This window comes from Tenrec ecaudatus, unplaced genomic scaffold (assembly GCF_050624435.1).
Source record: "Tenrec ecaudatus isolate mTenEca1 unplaced genomic scaffold, mTenEca1.hap1 Scaffold_552, whole genome shotgun sequence".
Taxonomy (NCBI): Eukaryota; Metazoa; Chordata; class Mammalia; order Afrosoricida; family Tenrecidae; genus Tenrec; species Tenrec ecaudatus.
In genome coordinates, this window is record NW_027459464.1 from 1455188 (window position 1) to 1478847 (window position 23660).

Genomic DNA, 23660 nt, shown 5'->3' on the forward strand with positions numbered 1-23660 from the left:
GATAATATTGGACTTACGGACTTGATCTGGACTGGGCTGGGATGTTTCTCAATATACAATTGCTCTTTTATACAAAGCTCTTTCTTATACACATGAGTGTCTGTGAATTTGTTTCTCTGGTGTACCTGGACTAACACATTATGCTACCTGGAGTGGTGTACTAGAGAAACAAATCACAAAGATGGAGAGTGGATGCTTGTTTGACGTCTGCTCATGGTAGTACTTTTTTGGCTAGCCAGAGGTTAGATCTGGCCATTCAGTTTGCTGGGTTGTTTTATGGAAAAAATACAGGAAGTTAAACTTTTTATGATTTCCTTTGATTGCTGTCTTTGGTGATTCCTGTACTAACTGGTAAAAATGAATGTGATTAATGTATATTTGGAGCTCAGGGGTAGAAATCCAGATTGGAGACTGGAAAGTCAACTCAGTGCTCCTCAAGGGGTCAGGCACTCCCCTCTCTGGATCTCACTTTTAACATCGATACACAAAGGTCGATTCTGTGAGGGTCACAGACTGGGGACTCCCATGGCCAAATGAGGACCTGTGTGGACTCTGGTTGGCCTGCTTATTCACTGCCATCTAGAAGATTCCAACTCACAGTGACCCTGTAAGACCGAGCGGAACTGCCCCTGTGGGTTTCCGAGGCTGAAATTCTATATGGACTAGAAGGTCTCATCTCTGCACAGCCCCCCACCCTATCCTCCACCCCCCGCTCCCCAAGTGTGACTGGTAGTTTCAAACTACTGACCTTCTAGTTAGCTGCCCAACACATAACCCACTGTGCCATCAGGGCTCTTTGGCCTACTTGGCTTCTATCCAATGTTATTGAATCGCCTTTGAAAAAATCAGGAGGTTTTTAAGAAAACAGGAATTTTGACTTTCTCTAGAAAAATCGATCTGGCATCACTGGAACCTAAACTAGAGGATCCACAATTCCACGTGGCTCTGGGAATCTCAACATTTCTTCCTCCTGCTCAAAGTAAAATGGTTTAAGGGGACCTTTCACAGCTGGTGGGCTGGTCTCCTTTCTAGAAAGTTGCCTCTGTAAAGAAAATGCATCTTTCTTCCCTTTTACCTAGTTGGGGGTGGTGAGGGTAGCAGGAGCTATTGGGTTAAGAAAAAACAGTCCAGGTAGCTTCAGTCTGCCCTGCCAGGGCTTTAGAGGCCAAGCCTTTTTTGCTCCAGCTGACTGACCTGCTGTTTCCAGGGCAGCCCCACCATCTGTTCCCAGATGCAGGGAGGGAGCCGACTTTCCTCCATCACACCTGCCCCAAACTCAGGCCCAGAACTACTGTCTAAACACAGAACAACTTTTGTCTGTGGCCAAATGTGGGACCCCAAATTTCTTCCCTCTTTCCCGATACTCCTTCAGTGACTTGATGACCTGGGCCAGGCTGAGATGAATTAGCTTGCTCCTCACAGCTGGCTGCTGGGTTCCAGTCAACTCCCAGAGGCCACTGGCTGTGCCCATCAGTAGAAGTGGGAGTTGAGAACCCTCAGCTCTTGGCTGAGCAGCTCTGTCAGTCTGTAGCTGTTGACTGTAGCTGCTTCTGACAGCCAGTCTAGCTGGTGCTTTAAGTCATTTCAGTCGCTCCACCTCAGCTGTGATTAGTCTAGTCTCTGTAGCCTCAGAGGGAGGGGAAAACAAAACACCTCAATGACTTTGAATCAGAGTGGGTTATCCTCTTTTAAAAGGCAGAAAGTCTGAATTGGAGGATATTTTTGGGGGGTCTCTTTTATGCATTTCACATTTATGAAATAAGAACTAACAGTATTTGTTCCAGTAAGTGGATCAGAACCACCTAAGGGCACACTCCTCCCACCAGGCCACGCCTCACTAAGAATAGAGGTCCATCACTTGTCTGGCATTTTGTGGTACTGTGGTGACTTTTGTTTTGTGAGATACTGGGAGCTATGTGATTGGCATTTCATATACCAGCAGGGTCACCCAAAGAGCTTCCAGACAAAGAACAGACAATGAAGAAGGAATTGGCTGCCTGCACGGGAAGAATGAGCCATTGAAAACCCTATGGATAGCAGCAACACTGTCAGTTACTAGACCCCCCATGAACAACAGAAGAACATTGTCAGAACGTGTGCCAGAAGATGAGCTCTTCAACTTGGAAAGTACTCAAAATACGGCTGAGGAAGAGGAAGAGCTGACTTTTCATAGGCAAGTCGACCATAATGATGCAAATCGAGTATAGCCATCAGGACCTTCATTTGCTGATGGGGCACAACTCAAAATGAGGAGAAACAGTTCAAATCGTCATTAATAATTGAAACTTGGGATGTATGAAATATGAATCTAGGGACATTGGAAGTCATTAAAAATGAAATGGAATACATAAAGATTGATATTGTAAGCATTAGTTAGCTGAAATGGACTGATATTGACCATTTTGAAACAGAAAATCTTACGGTTTACTCTGCTGGAAATGACACAATCAAGAGAAACAACATTGCATTCATCATCAAAAGGACATTTTAAGATCTATTTTAATGTACAATGCTATCTTTGATAGGATGCTATCTATGCCCCTTCAAGGAGAACCAATCAATACAACTATTGTTCAAATTTATGCACCAACCACCCAAAGCTGGTGATGCAGAAATTGAATAATTCTACCACCATATTCAGTCCCAAATTTGTCAGACTTGCTATCAAAATGCTATTGGAATGCAAAAGTTGAAAACAAAGAGGAAGGATCAGTAGTTGAAAAATATGGTCTTGGTGATAGAAACCAAGCTGGAGATCGCATGACAGAGTTTGCAAGACCAATAAATTGCTGATAGCATATACTATATTTTCCAACTTCTGTTCTTTCCTCTTTGGTTCCAACATTTGCACTCCAATCACCAATAATTACCAATTTATCTTGATTGTATGTTAGAATTTTGCATGATTAATGATTTCTTCAAACATTTGATCAACAACAAAAAAGGTGACCATAAATGTGGACTTCTCCAGATGGAATACACGGAAATCAAATTGACTACACCTGTGGGAAGAGACAATAAAAGAAGCTCAATATCAGCAACTGAAACCAGTCCAGGGACTGATTGTGGAACAGACCAGCAATTGTTCATATGTGAGCTCAAGTTGAAGTTCAAGAAAATGCAAACAAGTACACGAGAGTCAATATACAACCTTGATAATAACCAACCAAATTTTGAGAACATCTCTGAATAAAGCACAGTGTCATTATAAAAAAAAGGAAATAAAGAAAAGATACAAGTGCGTGTCCAAAGAGACTCTGAAACTTACTCTTAATCAGAGAGTAGCTAAAGCAAAAGGAAGAAATGATGAAGTAAAGAGCTAAATAGAAAATTTCAAAGGACAACTCGAGAATACAAAGTAAAATATTATCACAAAATGTGCAAAAGCCTAGAGTTAGAAAACCAAAACAAAACATATTCAGCATATCTTAAACTGAAAGAACTGAAGAAAAATGTCAAGTCTTGAGGTGCAATATTAAAAAATTCTATGGGCAAAATATTGAATGATGAAGGAAACATCTGAGGAAGATGGAAACAATATGGAGTCACTGTATCAAAAAGAATAGACCAACATTCAACCATTTCAGGAGGTAACATATGAGCAAGAACCAATGGTCAGGAAAGAAGAAATTCAAGATGCATGGAAAGCACTAGCCCAAAACAAGATGCCAGGAATTGCTGGAATATCTATTGAAATGTTTCCACAAGCTGATAAAGCACTGGCAGCACTCACTCATCTATGTCAGGAAATTTGGAATACAGCTACTTGGCTAACGGACTGGAAAAGATCCATATGTGTATACATACCAAAGAAGGGAGACCAACAGAATGGTCAAATTATGTAACACTATCATTGGCATCACATGTGAGTCAAATTGTACTGAAGCTAATACAACAACAGTTGCATTGATTCATTGACAGAAAGTTACCATATTCAGCATTCAAGAGCCATCGTGGCACAGTGGTTACAGGTTGGATTGCAAACCCCAAGGTCAACAGTTCAAAACCACCAGTCACTCCGTGGGAGAAAGGCAAGGTTTTCTACTCCCATAATGAGTTACAGTCTCAGAAACTCACAGGGGCAGTTAGTTCTACCCTATACTATAGGGTCAGGATGAGTTGTCATCAACTACAAGGCAGTGAGTTTGGTTTCCCAGAGATTTAAGCCAGATTCAGAAGAGGATGTGGAACAAAGGATATCAGATATCAGATGGATCTTGCCTGAAAGCAGTGAATACCCTAAAGATGGTTACTTATGTTTTATTAACACCCAAGCTATCTGACTGTGTGGATCATAAGAAAACATGGATAGTTTTGAGAAGAGAATTCCAGAACACTTATAGAACAAGGGTAGATTGCATGGTTTAAGAACCAAGAAAGGTGTGCATCCTGGTTGCACCCACTTATTATACTTTTTCAATTGTATGGTGAGCAAATAATCAGAGAAGCCAAATTATATGAAGAAGAACACAGAATCAGATTTGGAGGAAATATTATTAACTACCTGCTATATGCAGACGACACAGTTTGGCTTGCTGACAAGGATGGGGGACTTGAAGCACTTGCTGGTGAAGATCAAGGATTGCAGCCTTCAATGTGGGATACAACTCAACACAATCCTCACAACTGAACCAATAGGTAACATGATGATAAATCGAGAAAAACCTGAAGTTGTCAAGGATTTTGTCTTGTCTGGATCCACAAGCAATGCTCCTGGAAGCAGCAGTCAAGAGATGAAAAGATACATTGCACTGGGTAGATCTGCTGCATAAGAGCTCTTTAGAATGTTGAAAAGTTAGGATGTTACTTTAAGCAGGAAGTACACCTGATCCAAACCATAGTATTTTCATTTGCCTCATCTGCATGTGAAAAGCTTGCCATTGAGTGAAGAAGACCCAGGTAAACTGTATGAATTTGAACCATGGTACTGGCAAAGAATATTGACAGTACCATGGACTGCCAAAAGAACAAACAAAATCTGTCTTGGAAGTACGGCCAGAATTCCCATTAGAAGTAAGGATGGTGAGACTTTGGACATGTTGTCAGTGGAGACCAGTCCCTGGAGAGGCATCATGCTTAGAAAAATGGAAGGGCTGTGAAAAAAGGTTGAAGGCCCTTGAAGAGCTGGATTGACACAGTGACGACAACAAGAGGACTGAGCATAGGAACACTTGGGTGGATGGAGGAGGAGCTGTTATTGTTACATTCTGCTGTGAATAGGTTTGCCATGGACCAGAACCAACTGGATGGCAAACTAACAACAACAACAACAACAACAGGGAGAGACATTAAAAAGCCAAACTCACTGCCATTGAGTTGACCTTGATTCAGAGCAACCCTGGAGGACAGGGTAGGACTGGCACCCGTGAGTTTCCCGAGAGTGTAACTTTTCACAGGAGGGGAAAGCCCCTTTAACCTACTACTTAGCAGCCCAGCCCATCACCAGGGCTCCACAAGGATAGAGAGAAACACTGTTAGGGCTGGATAGGGCAGAGGCTGTACACTGGTACAAATGAGGGCTGGAGGTACAGGGAATCCTTGGTGGACGATACCTTCAGGACCAAGGGTGTGAGGGGCGATGCTGGGAGAGTGGAGGGTGAGTGGGTTGGAAAGGGGGAACTGATTACAGGATCCACATGTGACCTCTTCCCTGGGAGAGGGACAGCAGAGAACCGGGGAAGGGAGACTCCGGATAGGGCAAGATATGACAAAATAACGATGTATAAATTACCAAGGGCACATGAGGGAGGGGGGGAAGGGGAGGGAGGGGAAAAAAAGAGGACCTGATGCAAAGGGCTTAAGTGGAGAGCAAATGCTTTGAGAATGATTGGGGTAGGGAATGTATGGATGTGCTTTATACAATTGATGTATGAATATGTATGGATTGTGATAAGAGTTGTATGAGTCCCTAATAAAATGTAAAAAAGGAAAAGAGGAGAAAAAAATTATTAGGGCAAAGACTGTACAGATGTGCTTTACACAATTGATGTATGTATATGTATGAACTGTGATAAGAGTTGTATGAGCCCCTAATAAATTGTTAAAAAAAAAAGATCCTCAATTCTATCTGAATCCTTGCCAGAGCTGCAAGTTGCCTTAATAAACACGTGCAAAAAAAGTACCTCTGGCAGCAGACCGCTCAGGTTCAAATCCAGGCTCTCTAACTTATTGACTATGTGACCTTGGGCAAACCTGGACCTCTCTGTGCTTCCAAAGACTCACTTTCCAAAAGGGAAGTCATAAGCCAACTTTTCTTATTCCTCACTGGGTTGCTTTGAAGATGAAATGAGACATCTGTCTAAAAATGCTTCTGACCATCCCTTGGTTCTCAGAGCTCCACAAATGCTATGGATTATTGTTATAAGATTATGAATGATTTTTTCCAAGGGTAGTGCAAAGATTAACATCAGTGCTACTTCTCTCTGACAAAATATAAATCCAAATTTCTAAATAGCAGGGTCTGAACGGATGCGCTGTTAACAGCATCTTGCTTTTCTCCCATCACTTGTCACAGTAAATCTGATAAGAAATGCTGGGCTAGGGCCTGCAGCCAAGCCCCTCACTGGCAGCGCGCAGGACCTCAGGTTGTTGCCAGGCCAAGGGACATCACAATTGCAAGAGGAGACTCCACAAAGGGCCCCTGCTTCCTCCCCCACGCCACCCTTCCCCACATTCAGGGTGAAACATCAAAATACAATTTTTTTTTGTCACCTGGTGAAATAATGAGCCCCCATTCCCGTTGCCTTGGTATCATCAGAGCGCAACAGCCACGTGGGGTAATCGCTGTCTCCGTGTTAATGCTGCTCAGTTCAAACATTTTCACAGGCCCTGGCGAAATGAAACCCGTGCTTTCTACCTAGGTAGAGTTTGAGGCGATTCAGCCCATTTGCTTCTGCTGAAGAGGCTACCTCAGAAAAACAGGAAATAAAAACATAGAGGGTGCCATTGACATTAGGTTTCTCGTTTTCTTCCTTTCTTCCCTACCTTCCTTTCTTCTTGCCCTTCTCTTTCTCTTTTCTTCCTTCCCTCCCTTTGCTCACGTCTTCCTGCCTGCCTTCACTTTCCATCTTCCCTCCCAAACTCCTCCATTTCTTCTTCGCTCCTCTCTCCCCACCGCCACCTTTCTCCTTTCCTTCCCTGCCTTTTCCCTTCAGCCTCCCAGTTTCCCTCCTTCACTCTCTCCTTTGCTCCTTCCTTCCCCCACCTTGTTTTGATCCAGTGATTTGTACTCCTTTCTTCCTCTCATCCCACCCTTCCCCATTGCTGGAGAAACATCAGTTCCTTGTGGTGCTGGTTTCTTGGCGCCAGACCCTGTTCTTTGGGTGTTCACAAGTCTGTGTCCTGTGTGCAAACATAAGACAGACATATGATCAGGATTGGACAGAAGATGGGATTTGACAGGTGTTCTGCATCCCAAATCTCCAGGAGGCAAAGGTAAAGTCAGGCTCCTGCCTTTAAGGTTATGTCTCCCATTGTAACTGCATCCCACAAAGGCTCCTGCCTCCTGGCCACCTGAGGCCTGCTGCCTGCCTTCCTCTAGCTCCTGGGGAATTGGGGCAGCAGTGGCAAGAACAACAAAAATCCCCAGGACTTGACAAGAAGGGAAGCTGCCTTGCTCGAGAGATGGGCCCCTCACCCACCTGCATGATGTTGAGATACAGGTTCTCATCCCTGTGGCTGGGCAAGAAACACCCCCTCCCCAAACGCAGTGGCTTCAAACAAGGACCATCATCGTGTGGTTGCTGGGAGGCCACTGGGTCGTGCTTGGAGTCTCCCATGAGTTGGCAGTCTCATGGGAGCTGGGGCACTCAGAGGGCTGGCAGCTGAAGCTGGCCGTTAGCTGGGTGCTTAGCTGGGTTGTTGGTTGGAGTGTCTCCACGTGGCCTTTCCAGGCAGCTCAGGCTTCTTTCAGCATAGTGTCCGGGTTCTGAGAAGTGTCCTGAGAGGTAGCACGTGGAGGCTGGACATTCTAAGGGTGAGCACTCAAGAAGAAGTCTTTGAAGGGATTTTTCAGAAGCTGTGAAGCACTTTGTGGGAGGGAAGGGGGTTGCCCAAACTAGATGTCACAATGTCATCTTCTCCATAATCTATTGGTCACAGAGGTCATGAAACATCCCAATTTAAGGGGAAAGTGCATAGACTCTACCTTCCTATAGGTAGCCTGTCAAGGAATTTGGGGGTCACATACGAAGACTGGGAGACCCTGGGTGGCACAAATGGTTAAGGACTCAACGTATCAAGAGGTGGGCAGCTGCACCCCTCAGAAGAAATAACTAATGGCCTGCTTCTAGAAGCCCACAGGCTTGAGAATCCTGTGATGTGTAGTTTCTCCCTGGCACCCAGGGGGTCCTCGGGAACCAGAACCAACATAACAGCAATGGGTTGGGTTTTTGTTGGTTTTGTTTGGGCTAATATTAAAACGATTAGTATGAAATTATATATGTATTGTGTTTAACTCTCAGGACTCTGATTATGCTGAAGTTGAACAAAACCGTCTGCCTCTTCTATGAACGCCAGTCGATGGAGGCAAAGGGTGAGGGTCTAGAGGAAGAATGAATGTCCCATTCCCGTCCTTATGTTTCAGTTGTCCTTAAAGGGCACAGGGGACAAACCAGACGTCTTTGATATGATTTTAGCCTAATGATGTGCTAGTATGATGATGAGCAGCCTGAAAAGTGGTTTTAACTAATGTGAGCCAATATTTGAAAAGTTGACGATTTCACATCGAATTTTATATTCTCAGCATCTCAGTTACAAACAGAAAATCAGGCCTTAAAATCCTTGCATTTCCCCAAGGCAACAACAGTCTGGAGCTAGAATTTGAATGTCCCCTGTGGATGAGCTGACACGTGCCTGTTAACCACAGTCCCCATCCATCCCTATTGCCCCAACACAGAGGTTGGCTACAAGTATCCTTTATCTATATGGCTAAATAGGTTAGTTGGTTTGGATTGGGTTGCTAGTTTTTCCTGTTTTGTTTTGCTTACTTTTGATTTTTTGGGGGGCTAGGAAATGGTGTGTATTTTGGTACCATGTCTTCCAAAGCGAGAAAACCAAACCCAGTAAGCCAAGAAGGTCAAACAGTCTAGATTAATGATGAAAGGAGGAGCCCTGTTGGTGAGGTAGATTATGAGTTGGACTTCTAACTGCAACATCAGAAGTTCGAAACTCCCCCCACCCCCACTCCACAAGAGAAAGATGAGATTTTCTACTCCTGTAAAGATTTACAGCCTTGGAAACCCACAGGAGCAGTTCTATACTCTGTCCAAAGGGTTGCTATATGTCAGAATTGATTCCAGAGTAGTGAGGTTTTCTTGATTGATATAAATAATTTTTGGTGAGTATTGAAAAAACCAGTCAATATTATTTTTAATACACATCAAAGAAGGTCCACATTAATTGTTCACACAACCCTGCCACCTTCTTTCTTTATTCCCTTGCCTCCCACTCTCCTTTCTTCCTCCCTATGGTCTTTTATCTCATTCATTTTCTTTCACGGGTTAGCCTAGGAGTGGGAAAGTCTGACTAATTCTTAACCAAAAGACTAAATTGGTTTTATTGTTGGTGTTATTACTTGGGTTAAATTTTTTTCTTTTCTCTTCTTCTATTGGTTTGTGTCATGTAACCCAGAAAATGGGGAAACATTTGGAACATCAAAACACTATCCTTTCTCAGTAGACTACAAGCATTAAAGGCAACAGAGATAAATACTCCAATAATAACAATAACATACAAGGATAGCTAGAGAGATAAATAGATAGATAGAAAAACCACAAAATCTGAGCAGTTGTGGGAAGGGGAATGGGAATAGCCCCATGAATAAATATAGGTTTGCCAGAGAATAGTTCTATATACATATTAGCATATACTACAAATATGACCATGAATATAATAGTGCATCCAGGAGGCATAGTTAGGAAATGTCTTAGCTAGAACAAAACCCCTTGAGGGAGCGTGTCCTAAATATCGGGGATCAGGAACATAGCCCTGAGAGACCTCAAGATCAATTGGTACAAACTAGCTCACAAAGACAATGTTCTGTATCCATCAGGGAAGTGACTGGGATCTTCAAAAGCTAGTGAGTAGCAAACTAAAAGTCGGTTCTTGGTCTCACCCTATGTGTTGGACAGGGTTCTCTAGAGAGACAAAACCATATTGCTAGTAATTATATATAAATATATTTATAAAGCTAGATATGCAATACAAGAAATGAACCACTAAATTATATACAGATAGATAACACAAGAAACTAACAGTTAAATTATAAAACAGTGAGACACTAGCAGTCCTTTAAGGCTTGAGAGCCGCCAGTTGCCAGTCCCTTTCTGTAGAGAGAGCTGGGCTATATATACCCAGGCAGCAAACAGCAAGGCAAGTCACCAACTGTCACCAACTGTCGGTCCCCAGCTCCAGAGACGAACATTCCAATCCTGTGGGATTAAATGGACCTCAACTTACAGCGACAGAGTCCACAAGCTAGGCATCCCACAGGTAGTGTACCCCTTTAAATTGAGGCATAGAACAAGCAAGGTGAGGCTCACGAAGCCATTTATCCCTCTGCCCTTCGATTAATCCTACTTGTGTTTATCGGCCAGGCTGGCACAATAAACTATTGCACCCTGTCTGGAGCGAATAACATTGAAGAAGCTCAAGATGCCTGGCAACAATTAGTCCAAATCAGTAATGGACTATGCGTACCTCAGCCTCTATGATGCTAAGGTCAGAAGAACTAAATGGTGCCTGCCTATGACAAACAGCTGCTCTGAAAGGGATCATGGTACATGGTCCTAGATAGAGTGGGGAGTAATGTGTAAGAAAACTGAAAGTCATACTACTACTACCAATAGTAATAATAATAATAATGATAAAAGATGAGGTTTATTGGTTAGATAGACTAGTGAGATCCCCACTACTATGGTCCTTCATCACCCTTCAGGTCTGGAACTGAATTCAACCCCCTGAAAAATAGACAGGTTTATAAAGTGAACCTTATGAGAAAAGATTGCAGCCCTCAGTATGGTTTACAACTCAATGTCAAGAAGACACACATCCTCACAACTTGATCAATAGCTACCATGATAAATGGAGAAGTTTGTTGTTTTTTTTTACTTGTTGTTATTTGTTGAAGTTGTCACGGATTTTTTGTCTTGATGAGGTCTATAATCAATGCTCTTGGAAGCTGCAATCATGAGATCAAATGACGCATTCCATATGGATACATTTGGTGCACAATACGTCTGTAGAGTGCTAAAAAGCAAGGATGTTACTTTGAGGACTAAGGTGCACCTTACCCAAGCCATAGTAATTTAAATTGCCTCATAAGTATGTGAAAGTCAGACATTGAATAAGGAAGGCTGAAGAAGAATTGATATGTCTGAATTGTGGTGCTGGTGAAGAATATTAAAAGTAACATGGACTGGCAAGGGAACAAACAGATCTGTCTTAGAAGAAGTATGGTCAGAGGGCTCCTTAAAGGCAAGGATGGTGAGACTTCCTCTCACATACTTTGGTCATGTTATTAAGAGAGACTAGTCCCTGGAGAAGGACATCATGCCAGGTGAAGTAGAGGGACAGTGAAAGAGAGGAAGCCCCTTAAGGAGATGGATTGACAGTGACTGAAACAAGGGGCTCAAGCTTGGGAACAATTAGGAGAATTATTCAGGGCTAGGTAATGTTTCTGTCTGTTTGGCATAGGGTCAATGTGGGTTGCAACTGGCTCAATGGCACCTGATAAGAACAACTACACCAAAATGAATCATAGCACTGAGGAGCACACATTCCTCAGAACCATCAACCATTCAAAAGCAAATAGGCAGTATTTGCCCAAGGCCAAATTCAAAAGGCAGGCAAGGTAAGGGGAGAAGGGTGAATGAAAACAGGAAGCAGAGTTTCAATGGCATGAGTGATATTACATTGCAGGAGATTGTCATCAATGTCACATAACAAAACGTGTATAAATTGTTACGTGCAAAGCTGATTTTCTCTGTAAACCTTAACCCACCTTACAATAAAAACTTTCTTTTTTTAAAACAAAGACACCATCGTTCATATTATAGACACAGCCAAAGAAAGATCTCCTGGACAATCCTAAAAGGATCTCCCAAATGATTTGGGTAGTTAGCCCTCCCCAGGGAGTTCTACCCATTGAAACGCTGGGCGGTTATGGCTGCAATTATATTTCAGGCCAGAAGAGGCAGCAGAGGCCTGGTTGTTCAAATGCTACAAAACTACCAGACAATGGGCAAACAGTTTCTTTCCACGGACGACTAGCGGCTCTGTCATATCCATGTCTGGTGTTCAACACTTGGCGACAGAATCCAGCCCGCTGGGTTTGGGTGGGGTCTGTTTCTCACCCATGCTTGGCTTGGGATTGTTCTATGGCATCCACAAAGTGGAGTCCTTTCCTTTCTGATGTCCCGAGAAAGCTGTTTTCTCCTTTTTCTCTCTCTGGCCCTCTTCCCAAGAACCCTGGGGTTCACTCTGCTTTCCTCTGGTTGATGTTTCTCAGGCAGTTACTTGACCTCGGTTCATCTACTGCAGGTGACCATTAGCAAGTGACTGTACCGTCCTTGGATGGTATTGTTCATGAGCTAGGCTGCGAACTACGGGTTAAAGGTTTGAGTTCACCCAGAGGTGCCTTCCAAGAAGGGCCTGGTGCTATGCCTCTGGAAAAAAACCCACCCCAGCCATGGAAAATTCTAGGGACCGGACTTCTCTAACACACTTGGGCTCTCCATGAGTCCGAGTTGACTCAATGGCAATTGGTTGCTGGTATTCCTGTAAGTAGAAGACAACAATCTTTAAGCAGTCCCTCTTGGATTCATGGGAGGAGGGTGGCTTCCTCTGAGAGAACTTCTCAGGGCTCCAAGGGCTCAATGATCTTACAAAAAATGAGAGAAATGATGAGCCTGATGACAGATGATATTGCTATGCAGGCCTCGTTTCAGGATGCTCAAGTTTCCAGGTCTTTCCCTGACTCACAGTGTAGCCCTGTGAGGTTCCAAATAGAAGGGCACCCTTGCTCCCAGGACCTGGAGCCTTGTAGCTGAGCAGAGCAGTCATGATGAGAAAGAGGACCCAAGGGGGAAGTCAGGGGGCTGCTTCACTTGTCTCAGTGTCATGCAAACAAATGTTTTGGCAGGAAATTTCTCTTCAAGAGTGTTCTGATTTCTTGAAGGAAATCTTTTTCTGAACCATTTCCTCAGGGGAAAACCACTCAACTACCTCGGGAAGGAAGATTTTTCTCCTTCCAAGCTTACCAGGCTGTGCTAACTCACAGAGGAGGTGTGACTAGCAGGCAATGAAACTGATTTCCAGACTCCTATGAAAATCAGCAAGTGCTCGGCTGCTAAGTGAAAGGTCGGCAGTTGGAAAACCCCAGCTGCTCTGCAGGAGAAAGTTGTGGCTGACTGTGTCTGACAAGATGACAGCTTTGGAAACCCAATGGGGCAGTTCTCCTCTGTGTTCTACAGTTGCTTTGAGTTGGAGTGGACTTGACAGTGATAGATCTGATCTTTTTCCCCATGAAAATCAACTTTCACGAATACATGTGCATTCATGGATGTCTGTGTCTGCTTTGGCATGCATGTGCACATATGTGCCTATTTGCACGTGGATGAATACGTCTGTGAATGTGGGCGTCTCTATTTACTTTGCCATGTGTGTGCACATGTCTGCCTTTGTCAGTATGCATGCGGGCTCAGGCAGCATAAAGAGATCACAGAGAAACTTGGAGAGAAAGAGAAAAGTAACCTATTTTCTCATGGGTCTCCCATACCTGACGGTCTACTGGCATCCACCGCCACGAAGACCAGAGGTCACTTCATGCCATGTGTCCAGCTGCACATTGCTGGTTGAGGTCAGTCACCAGGGAGGCAAGTGAGACTGGCCTCGCCAACCTACCACCCACCTGCAGGAGTGATTCCCACCATCTGTCCTGGAGCCCCTCCCACCTTACTCAGCCTCCCTAGACCTTGAGTGAAAGGCGTTTCCAACGTTTTTACATAAAGATTTCTGAGATTGACTGAAGAAATGATTTCATTTGACAAAACAAGAAGCTTTGAATTTAAAGATTTGAGGCAAGTGCCCTTCAGAGAGGGGCCACAGGACGGGGCCATGCTCCCTTCCGGTATGCACAGGGGTTGCTATGAGTTGGAACCAACTTGATGAGCACCTGCCAGCAACAACAACAACCAGAAGTTGTCCAAACTTCTGTGGCCTCAACTCGGAAATGAGAATATTATTATTGCCTCCTAGAAAGAACTCAAGGTATGTACAATTGGTTAATAGGCGTTTGGAAAGTGAGTACATTAAGTGGACTGATGACATTGATAAGGCAATAAGAAACTGAGAAGGCTTCACTAACAGGTGCTTTCACATCTGTAACCAGTAGATTCCTTCCTTCTTCATCTCTTGCCATCTTAATCAGCTCCCACACTTTCCAGGCAGCTTGAGGGATTAAATGTTCAGTCTGATCCTATTATAAGCCTCAGCCTCAGAATCAGAGGCTTTACCTGAGGTTTGAGGAGCTATACTGGGAATGAGGGAGAGTAACCTGTCTTTTCTATTGCTCTCCTATCGCACCCTCTTCCCTAGCCCTTCCCTGTCTCTGGGCCTGCCTTTCCTCCCTAGAGCATTGGCTTCCGGGAGAAGGGGATGGAAACAATGAGCACAATGAGCACATTCCTGACCAGGCCTCTTACCATGCTATGTTCCAACCCTCTCTTGGAAGGGCCTCCACCAAGTCCTCTTATGTCATCTCACAATAACTTGTTAGATACCATTGAGTGAGCTCCTGACTCATAGCAAAAGTACACACAAGAGATTGAAGCACCACCTGGTCCTGCACCGTCCTCACAATGGTCCTTGTGTGTGAGCCCATGGTTGCAGCAGTGTGGAGGAGATCCTGTCCAAGAAGGCTGCCAGTGGGTGGGAGGGGCTGCAGCTTTCAGAGACTTTGGAGGATGCCAAGGTGGATAGTTCACGGCGTATCATATGAGGTCAGCCAGCGGGCCTTGGGGGCCCTTCCCATTATCCATAGATATATGAAATAAATGGAGGCCCTCAGCAAGATGGGCTGCAGACACCTTCAGGACTCACTTGATCCTTGGCAAGCTCCCTTAGCCTTAGGACACCACCTGCTGGAACTGTGGCTTTGCTGCCTCTCCTGGCTCTCAACTTCCCTCCTAGAGGACTCCAGCCACCCTTCTCCTTCCAGATCCTTCCAGCAGGAGGCAGATATTGGTCTCTATGCTTTTGCATGTGGCCAGTTTTCTAGGGACAGATCAGCCTCTCCCAAGAATTTGGGTTCACCAGAGTGAGCGTGCCCACAAGTCTGCAGAGCGTACGGCCAGGCCTCTGAAGAGAGAACTGCTGGAAGATTTGCCCCTTTTCAAAAGCGCTAATTCCACAGTTGAGAGCTCGTCTCCTGGGGACTCAGCTTGAGTCTCAAGGAGCACATCCCCTTTGACACTGCTGGCAACTCGAGGTGCTGTGGGTCATTTTCTTGCCTTTGAGGAGTGCAAGGGAAATGCTATAATATGTCCCTTCACATGAACCACCAATCCTTATCTGGAGAACTCTCTGAGATGACAGGGATGAGAGGGAGATGTTCCTGGGGCACGCTTTCACCTGCACATCTCTCAGGTGAGTCAAACATTTGACCCCCAAAAGTTGAGTATGATGGTGAGAGTTCAGGCTGGGAGATAGAGTGTCTGGGTTCAAATCAAGAGACTGCACATCTCAACTCCCATGGTTCTCCTGCATAAAACCCAAGCCAAGCAGTTTATCACTTCCCGGCTGAGTATCCTACTGAGGCCAGCTAAACTCATTCTTTGCTGATGACAACGTTGCTTGTACCAAATGGCTTTGCCATGTAGCCCTTAGCAATGGCCAGAAGGGCTGCTCATCAAACCGCAGAGCAGGGCTTCTGGCGCACACGTTAAGAAGGGGGCTATTCACAACAAGGTCAGTAGTTCAGAACCCACTAGCTGTTTCTCTGGAGAAAAACTGTGGCTGTGTGCTTCCATAAAGATGCCCAGCCATGGAACCCCCCTGGAGAGGGCCATGATGAGCTGGAGTGAGCTCTACAGGAGTGGGATTTTTTACTGTGGATGTAATCCCACCTGGGCAGAGATTTTCTTTGTGACTTAAAGAGGCTGTACCTTACACCAATGACTTGGCTGATACAAAAGGATTCAATTCAACACTGAAGCAAACCAACTCCAAGGGAAGAAGGCAGCTGCCATGCAGAGAGCTCCAAGGACCACCAACCATGGAGGTCATTGAAGCCAAAACAAGAATACCGCCCACCAGCCCTCAGCCCCCAGGGATGGACAAAGAGAGCGTGCCCATCAAGCTGGTGCACTGGCATGATGCTGTCAGCCTCTGGTGCTGTGAGAACATTGACTTTGGTGTGTTAAAGGCACCCACTTGCGGTATGTTTGTGATGTCAGCGTGTGGAAACTATGGCAAGCCCCCCTCCCTGTCTCACAGCAGCAAAGCCTCGGCATTAAAACCCTGTGCCTTCTGTGGCGCTTGCCAGCTGTGAGAGGGCAGGAAATGCCCTTGGCTTTTCTGCTCCTTGTTGCGACCTCCCTCTGAGGCAGGGAGCAGAGGATTTGAGGTTGGAATCTGTTTTGTTTCATCACTATCCTTTGTCATCTCTCTGAACACTTTCATGTGCTCCTCACCAGTGCTTCGCCCTCTCTATCACCAAGCCATGTGCTCTTTAAAACATGCACACACACACACACACACCTAATGTTCACATTTTGAGGCACATTTGTCTTTAATTCACTAATAATAACAATAATTATTCAAAGCCACTTTACCATCTGAAAAGAAATCTCTATGCATACACTTAGATCATGGATGCCAACTGCCTTCTTAACAACATTTCCCAATGAAATATTCAGCAGCGATTATATTAAGCCTGAAGCTGTTCATCCAGTTTGTGTTAATCAAAACAAAAACAAGAGACGAAGGGATACAAAAGGACATGTAAGATCATAGATTGAAAGTAGCCCCATCGAGCACCAAAGGCTTGTCCAGAAAGGCAGAGCCACAGGTAAAAGCTACGTCTGTCTGGAGTTGCTGGCATTTAACTAGATGCAAAATGGCAGCGCAGGAAATGGCTTGCCCAATGCAAATACTAACAAGGGAGGCATGTGTTCCTGTGTAAATGGAGCTTTAGCCAATCCGGGCCTTCAGGATCCAGCTCCCATCGCAGCATCCACGGGAAGCACCAGGGGAATGTTCCGTTTGCTTATTTTCCCTCTCTTTGCTAAGAAGAAAAAGAGCCTTTGTGGCCTAGTGGCTACAAGTTGGGCTGCTAATTGCTATGTCAGCAGTTTGAAACTACCAGCTGCTTTGTGGGAGAAAGATAAGGCATTCTGCTCCCATAAAGAGTTCGAGTCTCAGACACTCACAGGGGCAGTTCTACGCTGCCCTATAAGTTGGCTGTGAGTCAGCATGGATTCGATGGCAGTGAGTTTTCTAAGAGTAAGAAGTATCTAGGGGTGTAAACAGTTAATGAGCTCTGCTATTAAGGGAAAAGTTGTCATTCCCAACCCACTTAGAGGAGCTGTGAAAGAGAAGCCTGGCAATCTTCTTCAGAATCCTCGGCCATTGAAAAGTTTATAGAATGTATTGACCTAGGTTGTTAAATAGATCCAGGTATATGGTGGAGCATACAGGGACCAATGTCATAAAACGGGGTGGGGGTGGAAAAAAATCTCTGAGACATGCAAAAACTGTGAGGGAATGAGTTGTTGAGGCTGGGGGATCAGGACCATCGTCTCTGGGATTTTCAAAGTTCCTGAGCAATCAGGAAAGGGGCAAGAGTTGGTCTCTCCCCATCCAGAGGACAGCAGAAGAGGAGAACTGATTGGGCACAATGAATCAATGACTAGTGACTCAAGCAACGATCACCCTCCACCACTGGAGACCAGAAGAACTAGATGGTGCCTAGCTCTCACTATCGACTGCTATGAAAGAGATCACATTAGAAGGGCTTGATTAGAGTAGAAGGGAAATGTGGGGCAAAACTCAAAATCATGATTGTCGCGCGCCAGGTCTCGCCAGCAAGAAAAGACGCACCACAACAGGATTCTTCCACAAGCATTTAATTTTTCATAATGCGGTAAAAGACCCCGAAACCCCAAACTACTGCTGCTTATATATGCTCTATGGGGACGTGCTGTGCCCTGATTGGTGCATTTGCCAAAACCTCATGCATTGATTGGTGAGTTCGCCAGAACCTTCGTTTGCATACTCCAGGGTGGAGTTATGACTACGTCATCTCAGCATTGCGCATGCGCTAAGTGGTTGTTTATCACTTAGTTGGACCACCGCCCTGACTGCCCGGCGCCATCTAGTAATGGCGGCGAGAGCTGCGGCTACCCACATCACGAGAGCTGTGGCTTCCCACATCTCGCGAGAGCTATGGCTTCCCACATCTCCTCCTTTCTTTTTTATTTTAAGCCTAATCCATCGATCAATTCCAGAGCCTCCAGCAGCTCCAAAAGATCAAGATGGATATAAAGTCCATCGATCCATCCCGGAGCCTCCAGCAGCCCCAGGAGATCAAGATGGATATAAAAACCCAAATCTGGTCACACTAATGTGTGCAATGAGCAAAGCTCCACATGGTGCAAGGGCTGACCAAGATCCAATTTCTGTCACTCTTCCCAGTGCAATGGGACAATTCCCTTGGGGTGCAGGAGCTGACAACTTATGGGGGTTAATTTTCTCTTAACAAAGAAAGCCAAAGATCATGGGAACCACCGCGCTCAATCGCTAAGAGCGCCTGCGTGATGATGACTTTGTCACGTTTTTGCTGGGCTTTAAGCTTGCAGAGCAACCATAGCAACAACACTCCTCCACAGCACATTATTGCAGCAAATGTAAACACCCCCACCCACTCTTTAAAGTAGGAAAAGGCAGTAGAAAGCCAAGAAGTAAAATCTCCAACAGTTATGGGTTTCATTCTTGTGCCATTAAGAGTCGTAATCTGCATCCGGAGTTGTTCTTGAAGTTCTTCCAGCTCAGCTGTCCATTGTCCTGTAAGATACTGGGATATATTCTTGCTGCTAAAAGAAGACTCATTCAAGAATTTTAAAGGTGTTATGCACAAATTAGGTGTTGAAGAAACACAACTTAATTGCACCATGCTCGTACGAGTATCCACTTGGTGTTGTAATAAATCAACTCTCTGGTTCACTAACAGTAAACCAGACATTAATCGAGCATCCAACATATGGACTGTAGATAAAGCTTCTGATGTAGATTGCGTAATATTGCTAATGACATTTGCTGTCATTACTTGATTAGACATAGCCAATCCTGCTGTAACCGCTGCTGCAGCTGAGATAGTAATAGCTGTAATAATTGCTGCGGTAATGCCAAAATCTATTTTATATCTATAAAGTGTAGCAATAGGAAAAGTATTGGGATCTGCTTCAACCGGTAGAGGTATCATATTGGGAATCTTTACTATCAAGGCAAATGGCTCAGAGCCATTCCAACATTCAGCAAGCCAACACTGACTGCTAAAGCTATTACATGAAGCTTCCCAAAATGTATCATTTGCATGACTAAAGTTGAATGTTAACAGAAAGAAAAATGGGGGCTGGACACAAACAGGTGATGGCTGAAATTGCACTCTTGATATATTAACCATAGTATTTACTTTCAGCCTCTTTGTAGTGGTATTGTATACACCAGTGACATTGTATAAAGTATCATTAATTCCAAACATTTTTGCAAAAGGAGTTACTATGGTAGATGCTCCACGTTGATTATATACCATCCATTCATACCATGGCCAGGTATTATCAGGACCAGTGGTATTAGTATTACTATTCCATTTTGCTTTACCTAAAGTCGGAGTCATATCAAAACCTGGTATAATAGGGTTGCTCCGATAATTTGGAGACTGACATTGAGTAAAAGTAGGCGGAAAACTTTTTTCAGGTGAGCAACTAGGTAATATGACACGTCTGGTCACATTAGGTGGCACTACTGATCCATTAATGGGCCCAGAGGGCCTGGATCCTTCACGAATCACCATAAGTGTTGTTGTATTTACACGTTTTCCTTTCTCAGAGGTGCCACTTCCACCTGTAGCACCTTGTGCAACTTTCATAAGGGTGGATATAATATTATTAAATGTAGAGTCTCCAGAAGGATCCACCCAATTGACTAAAGACCCATTTCTTACATATATACAAGGTGCACTAGTATTGATGGTGGTAAAACACAAACTATATGCCAATGTAAAGTTGCTTGCATTATATACTTTAGGAGGCTCCCCTCTAGGCGTAATACATGGTATTCCCAAATCACATTGCGTTGATAAGAATAAGGGTAATATTGACGCATTCGAGTGTATGGGAATAGGTACAGGCCAAGTTTTAGCTATGGCCCATAAAAAAACTCCTTTAACTATTGGGGTCCATATTACCATCAGTATCAGCAACATTATTAGGTTGATCATCGTCTTCTTCATTCTTCCTGCTCGCACGATCTTCATCCTCCTTAATTAATCTCACCAGTCTCTCTGGCACCCAGATGGGGTTTTCTTCTTTCTGTGGAAAAACACAAATTGCTCCCCTGGACCTGATTAATATGGGGTCCGGGCCATACCATTTGTTGTCTAGGACATTTTTCCATCGGGCCATTTCCTTTGGTGGCTTTGGCCATTGTCCATGTCTGTCTGCAGCTGATTGGCCTTTCTCATCCAGATTTAAAAAAATTTCAGTTTCTCCCTATTGAGTAAGATGCTGGCAGTTGGTTTTTCATATATGTCCCTGATTTCATTGAGAATTTCCCTTCGATTCCTATTTTTTAGTATTTGTATCTAGAATGGCTGTTAGATATTATCAAATACCTTTTCTGAATCAATTGAAATGCTCATGTGGTTGTTTTTCTTTTTTATATGGTAGATCACATTCATTATTTTTCTCATTTCAAACCATCTTTGCATCCCTGGAACCAATCTCACCTGCTGTGGTTCTTTTGCTTAGCTTTTTGATAGATTGTTGGATTCTGTTGGCCAGGATTTTGAGATTTTGCCCCTATATTCATAAGGGATATTGGTTTACAGTTTTGTTTTGTTTGAAATATTTATTTCTGTTGACAAATAAATGAAATTTTGTCTTAAAGCATGGTGCAGCATGGGTAACAATGTTCACTCACGGTACTCACATGTGGGTGTATCTGCATGTGGGCAGACCCACCTAGAGACAGATAGAGGAGCGGTGTCTTGGTTCCTAAGAACATTGGTAACACAGAAAAATATGAGAAAAAAGACAAAAAGGATGGTAATAGAAATAAATTAATAAAAATATCTATTAAAGGCAACAAAAGAGAGACAATGGGAAGAAAACATAAAATTTAAATTTACAAGACATATTTTTGTTTTAAATTCTATACCATTGGCTAAATTAACTACACCATCAATAAAATTGCCTTATGCCCAAGGGGATGATTGATAATGTTCTCTAACAGAAAATAACAATTATATCTCTGAGGTGAACCAGAGCCAGATGAACCATAAATATGTGAATGGATTTTGCGCTTGCACTTAATTCTAGCCTCAATCTAAGTACAATTAGTTCTTATGAAATGGCCCTATTTGATGCTCGTCCTCATGAAGAAATCACTCAAGACATGAATGCTATAGGAAAGTGTAATGAAGAAACTAGATGGTGCCCACCTATCAGAAAAAAATAGCCTCTGGGGTCTTAAAAGCTGGTCTTAAACAGCCATCTAAGTGAGGGATCAACTAAGTCCATGTGGAAGAAGCACACCAGCCTGTAAGGTCCTAGGATTTTAACTCATGAAATTCAAATCTGAAGGAGGGAATGATATCAGCTTCAATTATGAACACCTGGTTTTAAGGTTGTGGATAACATTTGCAAGCTCTGGGGAATCCTCTCTGACCAGAGCCATGGGATGTGAACAGCCCTGTTATCAGACAGATAGCATTGTAAAATTGGTTATTGCAGATGTATTTAAGTTAAAATTTATACATCTCCCTTTTGACTCATTTTAAATATATTCCAGTTCTTTTAACCTCTGCTTTCTTTTCTAGAGCTTTTTTTAATCTGTTTTCTTTGTTATTGTTGTTAGGCTTTTAAAAATACATTTTTCTGTATATGAAATCCAGGATAACTAAATCTATATAGACAATGGTTTTGGGGGCTATGGCAGGGGAGGTTGGGGGAAATAACATGAATACAATAAAGAAAAAATGTTCTAAAATTGATTGTGGTGATAATGATTATTACAATTTATCTTAATATAATTGAGCTATTGTATGGCATGTGAGTCATATGCCAATAAAAGTGTTTTTGTAAATGAATTAAAACAATTTTTCCAAGCTGTTCTCAGCCTGCTAATTGTTTCTGTCTTGGAAATTTCAACGACAATATGTTCCAGTGTTTTCTTTTGGGATCTGTGGTGTTTTGGGTTCTCTCTGCTTCCTGGAGAATTATTTTCTCCTCCTCTGTTCTGTTAAGGAAGTATTATTCCGGAATTTCTTATATGGATAGAATCCCACTTCATTCTTATGTTTTCTTCAGATTCTTTTGTTCTTTTAGCTGATTGTATCACTCATAAATTGGAGTTAAGAGATATGCCTTCAAACTCACCAATTCAGCTTTCCATTTCTTCAATTCTCTTACTCTGTTCTTCTAAATTGTTGCCTAATTCTCTTATCTTAATATTTTCTGCATTTCTTTTTAGAGGTTTTTGTTGAAGATATCTAGCTTTTCTATTCTGACCATTGTTCTCGCAAACTCTTTGTTGAAAGTACATGACAACATTTTTCTGAATTCAATTTATGATAGTTTCAGAGCCTGTTCTTTTTAAGAAAATTCCTTGAGATCTGAGTGTTGTTCATTTGTTAATCCTTCTTCTGATGAATCAGGAGTGACTGCTGCCACTGCAGCATCATGGCCGGGTATTACGGTTGGGAGGGCTGCTAGATTTTGTGGGAGTCGATGACTTTGTTGAGTAGTGCCAGAAATGAATAATAGAAGAGGGACGGGGGAGGGAAAAAAGGCTTTGGGCAGTAAAAGGCTGTACTAAGAAAAGTTGGGAGGGGGAGGAACACTGTACTTGAGTGTATTCTTCCCTAAGGCCAAGAGCTTCTTAACATAGTCCGTCAAAGCACAGGCAATCTTCAGGAAAACCATCATGGTGCCAAGTTTGTCCTTGGGATAGCCTAGGCTGGTCCTTTGGGACCTATGCTCCAGGAACTGTGCAGGCCAGCTTGCTTGGAGAGCTGGAAGCCACATGGGACCTGCGTGCTTATTACACGTGAAGCTTTGGACCCTGCTCACAATGATAGTCTTTGAGGAGTGGAGCTTGGTTGCTGTAGCCAGCAGTGCAGAATGGAGCTACAGATGGGTAGCAGGAGACCACTGGGCGCCTCTTCAGTGGACCTGCTCTTTCCTTCCCTTCTCTGCTTGCTCCCACAGTCTCTGATATGTGGAAGCCTCCTTTTACTTCACTTTCAAGCCATTGTCTGAGATCACAGGCCACCTGTCTTTTCTTAGGGCCTAGTCTATCCTGGTTGTTACATAAGGATCTACCTGTGTGTATGTGTTCAGTTGGACATGTTCTAGTCCCCTTTCTTTAATGTTTTTAAAAGT